We start from the raw sequence: 5,000 nt of genomic DNA on the forward strand, positions 1-5,000 counted from the left end.
CTAGGATGAATTCAATGCATTCTTGCACATGAGTGTCTGATCAAACTTTTTCAAGGCCTGCAGCATCAGCACCTCTCCTGTCCATCACAGAAAAATGAAAAAGCTTACAGCACCTGGTATTCCCAGGCGGTCTCCCATCCAAGTACTAACCAGGCCCGACCCTGCTTAGCTTCCGAGATCGGACGAGATCGGGCGTGTTCAGGGTGGTATGGCCGTAAGCGACAGTTGTGTGTTCAATCGGGCCTTTTAAAAATGCATTTGGGCACTTTTTAATCTCTTCATATGTTACTGTGTTTTTTTTCTAGGATGAATTCAATGCATTCTTGCACATGAGTGTCTGATCAAACTTTTTCAAGGCCTGCAGCATCAGCACCTCTCCTGTCCATCACAGAAAAATGAAAAAGCTTACAGCACCTGGTATTCCCAGGCGGTCTCCCATCCAAGTACTAACCAGGCCCGACCCTGCTTAGCTTCCGAGATCGGACGAGATCGGGCGTGTTCAGGGTGGTATGGCCGTAAGCGACAGTTGTGTGTTCAATCGGGCCTTTTAAAAATGCATTTGGGCACTTTTTAATCTCTTCATATGTTACTGTGTTTTTTTTCTAGGATGAATTCAATGCATTCTTGCACATGAGTGTCTGATCCAACTTTTTCAAGGCCTGCAGCATCAGCACCTCTCCTGTCCATCACAGAAAAATGAAAAAGCTTACAGCACCTGGTATTCCCAGGCGGTCTCCCATCCAAGTACTAACCAGGCCCGACCCTGCTTAGCTTCCGAGATCGGACGAGATCGGGCGTGTTCAGGGTGGTATGGCCGTAAGCGACAGTTGTGTGTTCAATCGGGCCTTTTAAAAATGCATTTGGACACTTTTTAATTTCTTCATATGTTACTGTGTTTTTTTTCTAGGATGAATTCAATGCATTCTTGCACATGAGTGTCTGATCAAACTTTTTCAAGGCATGCAGCATCAGCACCTCTCCTGTCCATCACAGAAAAATGAAAAAGCTTACAGCACCTGGTATTCCCAGGCGGTCTCCCATCCAAGTACTAACCAGGCCCGACCCTGCTTAGCTTCCGAGATCGGACGAGATCGGGCGTGTTCAGGGTGGTATGGCCGTAAGCGACAGTTGTGTGTTCAATCGGGCCTTTTAAAAATGCATTTGGGCACTTTTTAATCTCTTCATATGTTACTGTGTTTTTTTTCTAGGATGAATTCAATGCATTCTTGCACATGAGTGTCTGATCCAACTTTTTCAAGGCCTGCAGCATCAGCACCTCTCCTGTCCATCACAGAAAAATGAAAAAGCTTACAGCACCTGGTATTCCCAGGCGGTCTCCCATCCAAGTACTAACCAGGCCCGACCCTGCTTAGCTTCCGAGATCGGACGAGATCGGGCGTGTTCAGGGTGGTATGGCCGAAAGCGACAGTTGTGTGTTCAATCGGGCCTTTTAAAAATGCATTTTGGCACTTTTTAATCTCTTCATATGTTACTGTGTTTTTTTTCTAGGATGAATTCAATGCATTCTTGCACATGAGTGTCTGATCAAACTTTTTCAAGGCCTGCAGCATCAGCACCTCTCCTGTCCATCACAGAAAAATGAAAAAGCTTACAGCACCTGGTATTCCCAGGCGGTCTCCCATCCAAGTACTAACCAGGCCCGACCCTGCTTAGCTTCCGAGATCGGACGAGATCGGGCGTGTTCAGGGTGGTATGGCCGTAAGCGACACTTGTGTGTTCAATCGGGCCTTTTAAAGACGTGGCATGGTGCAGCAAGAATGTGGCTGTAATTTTAACGTTGTTTATAGTTTTCGTCAAAAATTTTGTCATGGTTTTTTTCTATGATGAATTCAATGCATTCTTGCACATGAGTGTCTGATCAAACTTTTTCAAGGCCTGCAGCATCAGCACCTCTCCTGTCCATCACAGAAAAATGAAAAAGCTTACAGCACCTGGTATTCCCAGGCGGTCTCCCATCCAAGTACTAACCAGGCCCGACCCTGCTTAGCTTCCGAGATCGGACGAGATCGGGCGTGTTCAGGGTGGTATGGCCGTAAGCGACAGTTGTGTGTTCAATCGGGCCTTTTAAAAATGCATTTGGGCACTTTTTAATCTCTTCATATGTTACTGTGTTTTTTTTCTAGGATGAATTCAATGCATTCTTGCACATGAGTGTCTGATCCAACTTTTTCAAGGCCTGCAGCATCAGCACCTCTCCTGTCCATCACAGAAAAATGAAAAAGCTTACAGCACCTGGTATTCCCAGGCGGTCTCCCATCCAAGTACTAACCAGGCACGACCCTGCTTAGCTTCTGAGATCGGACGAGATCGGGCGTGTTCAGGGTGGTATGGCCGTAAGCGACAGTTGTGTGTTCAATCGGGCCTTTTAAAAATGCATTTGGGCACTTTTTAATCTCTTCATATGTTACTGTGTTTTTTTTCTAGGATGAATTCAATGCATTCTTGCACATGAGTCTCTGATCAAACTTTTTCAAGGCCTGCAGCATCAGCACCTCTCCTGTCCATCACAGAAAAATGAAAAAGCTTACAGCACCTGTTATTCCCAGGCGGTCTCCCATCCAAGTACTAACCAGGCCCGACCCTGCTTAGCTTCCGAGATCGGACGAGATCGGGCGTGTTCAGGGTGGTATGGCCGTAAGCGACAGTTGTGCGTTCAATCGGGCCTTTTAAAAATGCATTTGGGCACTTTTTAATCTCTTCATATGTTACTGTGTTTTTTTTCTAGGATGAATTCAATGCATTCTTGCACATGAGTGTCTGATCCAACTTTTTCAAGGCCTGCAGCATCAGCACCTCTCCTGTCCATCACAGAAAAATGAAAAAGCTTACAGCACCTGGTATTCCCAGGCGGTCTCCCATCCAAGTACTAACCAGGCCCGACCCTGCTTAGCTTCCGAGATCGGACGAGATCGGGCGTGTTCAGGGTGGTATGGCCGTAAGCGACAGTTGTGTGTTCAATCGGGCCTTTTAAAGACGTGGCATGGTGCAGCAAGAATGCGGTGGGGCATCTGCCCCACCACATTCTTGAATTTGGCTGTATTTTTAACGTTGTTTATTGTTTTCGTCAAAGATTTTGTCATGGTTTTTTTCTAGGATGAATTCAATGCATTCTTGCACATGAGTGTCTGATCAAACTTTTTCAAGGCCTGCAGCATCAGCACCTCTCCTGTCCATCACAGAAAAATGAAAAAGCTTACAGCACCTGGTATTCCCAGGCGGTCTCCCATCCAAGTACTAACCAGGCCCGACCCTGCTTAGCTTCCGAGATCGGACGAGATCGGGCGTGTTCAGGGTGGTATGGCCGTAAGCGACAGTTGTGTGTTCAATCGGGCCTTTTAAAAATGCATTTGGGCACTTTTTAATCTCTTCATATGTTACTGTGTTTTTTTTCTAAGATGAATTCAATGCATTCTTGCACATGAGTGTCTGATCAAACTTTTTCAAGGCCTGCAGCATCAGCACCTCTCCTGTCCATCACAGAAAAATGAAAGAGCTTACAGCACCTGGTATTCCCAGGCGGTCTCCCATCCAAGTACTAACCAGGCCCGACCCTGCTTAGCTTCCGAGATCGGACGAGATCGGGCGTGTTCAGGGTGGTATGGCCGTAAGCGACAGTTGTGTGTTCAATCGGGCCTTTTAAAAATGCATTTGGGCACTTTTTAATCTCTTCATATGTTACTGAGTTTTTTTTCTAGGATGAATTCAATGCATTCTTGCACATGAGTGTCTGATCCAACTTTTTCAAGGCCTGCAGCATCAGCACCTCTCCTGTCCATCACAGAAAAATGAAAAAGCTTACAGCACCTGGTATTCCCAGGCGGTCTCCCATCCAAGTACTAACCAGGCCCGACCCTGCTTAGCTTCCGAGATCGGACGAGATCGGGCGTGTTCAGGGTGGTATGGCCGTAAGCGACAGTTGTGTGTTCAATCGGGCCTTTTAAAAATGCATTTGGGCACTTTTTAATCTCTTCATATGTTACTGTGTTTTTTTTCTAGGATGAATTCAATGCATTCTTGCACATGAGTGTCTGATCAAACTTTTTCAAGGCCTGCAGCATCAGCACCTCTCCTGTCCATCACAGAAAAATGAAAAAGCTTACAGCACCTGGTATTCCCAGGCGGTCTCCCATCCAAGTACTAACCAGGCCCGACCCTGCTTAGCTTCCGAGATCGGACGAAATCGGGCGTGTTCAGGGTGGTATGGCCGTAAGCGACAGTTGTGTGTTCAATCGGGCCTTTTAAAGACGTGGCATGGTGCAGCAAGAATGTGGCTGTATTTTTAACGTTGTTTATAGTTTTCGTCAAAGATTTTGTCATGGTTTTTTTCTAGGACGAATTCAATGCATTCTTGCACATGAGTGTCTGATCAAACTTTTTCAAGGCCTGCAGCATCAGCACCTCTCCTGTCCATCACAGAAAAATGAAAAAGCTTACAGCACCTGGTATTCCCAGGCGGTCTCCCATCCAAGTACTAACCAGGCCCGACCCTGCTTAGCTTCCGAGATCGGACGAGATCGGGCGTGTTCAGGGTGGTATGGCCGTAAGCGAAAGTTGTGTGTTCGATCGGGCCTTTTAAAGACGTGGCATGGTGCAGCAAGAATGTGGTGGGGCATCTGTCTTACAGCACCTGGTATTCCCAGGCGGTCTCCCATCCAAGTACTAACCAGGCCCGACCCTGCTTAGCTTCCGAGATCGGACGAGATCGGGCGTGTTCAGGGTGGTATGGCCGTAAGCGACAGTTGTGTGTTCAATCGGGCCTTTTAAAAATGCATTTGGGCACTTTTTAATCTCTTCATATGTCACTGTGTTTTTTTTCTAGGATGAATTCAATGCATTCTTGCACATGAGTGTCTGATCCAACTTTTTCAAGGCCTGCAGCATCAGCACCTCTCCTGTCCATCACAGAAAAATGAAAAAGCTTACAGCACCTGGTATTCCCAGGCGGTCTCCCATCCAAGTACTAACCAGGCCCGACCCTG

The 5,000-nt window shown here is 46.7% G+C and overlaps 17 non-coding genes across 17 annotated transcripts in view; all 17 read right to left on the reverse strand.

Annotated features, from left to right (window-relative positions):
* Positions 1-101: 101 nt before the first annotated feature.
* LOC138587381 (5S ribosomal RNA) lies at positions 102-220 on the reverse strand. The gene has a single exon (XR_011307385.1). It is a non-coding gene; the product is annotated as a 5S ribosomal RNA (ribosomal RNA).
* Positions 221-402: 182 nt separating this feature from the next.
* Positions 403-521, reverse strand: LOC138587382 (5S ribosomal RNA). The gene has a single exon (XR_011307386.1). It is a non-coding gene; the product is annotated as a 5S ribosomal RNA (ribosomal RNA).
* Positions 522-703: 182 nt separating this feature from the next.
* On the reverse strand, positions 704-822 carry LOC138587384 (5S ribosomal RNA). The gene has a single exon (XR_011307388.1). It is a non-coding gene; the product is annotated as a 5S ribosomal RNA (ribosomal RNA).
* A 182-nt stretch (positions 823-1,004) lies between these two features.
* Positions 1,005-1,123, reverse strand: LOC138587385 (5S ribosomal RNA). Its single transcript, XR_011307389.1, has one exon. It is a non-coding gene; the product is annotated as a 5S ribosomal RNA (ribosomal RNA).
* Positions 1,124-1,305: 182 nt separating this feature from the next.
* LOC138586714 (5S ribosomal RNA) lies at positions 1,306-1,424 on the reverse strand. The gene has a single exon (XR_011306777.1). It is a non-coding gene; the product is annotated as a 5S ribosomal RNA (ribosomal RNA).
* A 182-nt stretch (positions 1,425-1,606) lies between these two features.
* Positions 1,607-1,725, reverse strand: LOC138587386 (5S ribosomal RNA). Its single transcript, XR_011307390.1, has one exon. It is a non-coding gene; the product is annotated as a 5S ribosomal RNA (ribosomal RNA).
* A 215-nt stretch (positions 1,726-1,940) lies between these two features.
* Positions 1,941-2,059, reverse strand: LOC138587387 (5S ribosomal RNA). The gene has a single exon (XR_011307391.1). It is a non-coding gene; the product is annotated as a 5S ribosomal RNA (ribosomal RNA).
* A 182-nt stretch (positions 2,060-2,241) lies between these two features.
* Positions 2,242-2,360, reverse strand: LOC138587295 (5S ribosomal RNA). Its single transcript, XR_011307323.1, has one exon. It is a non-coding gene; the product is annotated as a 5S ribosomal RNA (ribosomal RNA).
* A 182-nt stretch (positions 2,361-2,542) lies between these two features.
* On the reverse strand, positions 2,543-2,661 carry LOC138586611 (5S ribosomal RNA). Its single transcript, XR_011306677.1, has one exon. It is a non-coding gene; the product is annotated as a 5S ribosomal RNA (ribosomal RNA).
* A 182-nt stretch (positions 2,662-2,843) lies between these two features.
* On the reverse strand, positions 2,844-2,962 carry LOC138587388 (5S ribosomal RNA). The gene has a single exon (XR_011307392.1). It is a non-coding gene; the product is annotated as a 5S ribosomal RNA (ribosomal RNA).
* A 249-nt stretch (positions 2,963-3,211) lies between these two features.
* Positions 3,212-3,330, reverse strand: LOC138587389 (5S ribosomal RNA). Its single transcript, XR_011307393.1, has one exon. It is a non-coding gene; the product is annotated as a 5S ribosomal RNA (ribosomal RNA).
* Positions 3,331-3,512: 182 nt separating this feature from the next.
* On the reverse strand, positions 3,513-3,631 carry LOC138587390 (5S ribosomal RNA). The gene has a single exon (XR_011307394.1). It is a non-coding gene; the product is annotated as a 5S ribosomal RNA (ribosomal RNA).
* Positions 3,632-3,813: 182 nt separating this feature from the next.
* LOC138587391 (5S ribosomal RNA) lies at positions 3,814-3,932 on the reverse strand. Its single transcript, XR_011307395.1, has one exon. It is a non-coding gene; the product is annotated as a 5S ribosomal RNA (ribosomal RNA).
* A 182-nt stretch (positions 3,933-4,114) lies between these two features.
* LOC138586634 (5S ribosomal RNA) lies at positions 4,115-4,233 on the reverse strand. Its single transcript, XR_011306700.1, has one exon. It is a non-coding gene; the product is annotated as a 5S ribosomal RNA (ribosomal RNA).
* Positions 4,234-4,448: 215 nt separating this feature from the next.
* LOC138587392 (5S ribosomal RNA) lies at positions 4,449-4,567 on the reverse strand. Its single transcript, XR_011307396.1, has one exon. It is a non-coding gene; the product is annotated as a 5S ribosomal RNA (ribosomal RNA).
* Positions 4,568-4,636: 69 nt separating this feature from the next.
* Positions 4,637-4,755, reverse strand: LOC138586673 (5S ribosomal RNA). Its single transcript, XR_011306737.1, has one exon. It is a non-coding gene; the product is annotated as a 5S ribosomal RNA (ribosomal RNA).
* Positions 4,756-4,937: 182 nt separating this feature from the next.
* The window catches only part of LOC138587393 (5S ribosomal RNA), a 119-nt gene continuing 56 nt past the window's right edge, over positions 4,938-5,000 (reverse strand). The window contains exon 1 of the ribosomal RNA XR_011307397.1: positions 4,938-5,000. This exon is cut by the window's right edge and continues 56 nt beyond it. This is a non-coding gene — a ribosomal RNA (5S ribosomal RNA).

Source organism: Semicossyphus pulcher, unplaced genomic scaffold (assembly GCF_022749685.1).
Source record: "Semicossyphus pulcher isolate SPU_LCO1_2020_fin unplaced genomic scaffold, fSemPul1.0.p SCAF_11, whole genome shotgun sequence".
In the NCBI taxonomy this organism is placed as follows: domain Eukaryota; kingdom Metazoa; phylum Chordata; class Actinopteri; order Labriformes; family Labridae; genus Semicossyphus; species Semicossyphus pulcher.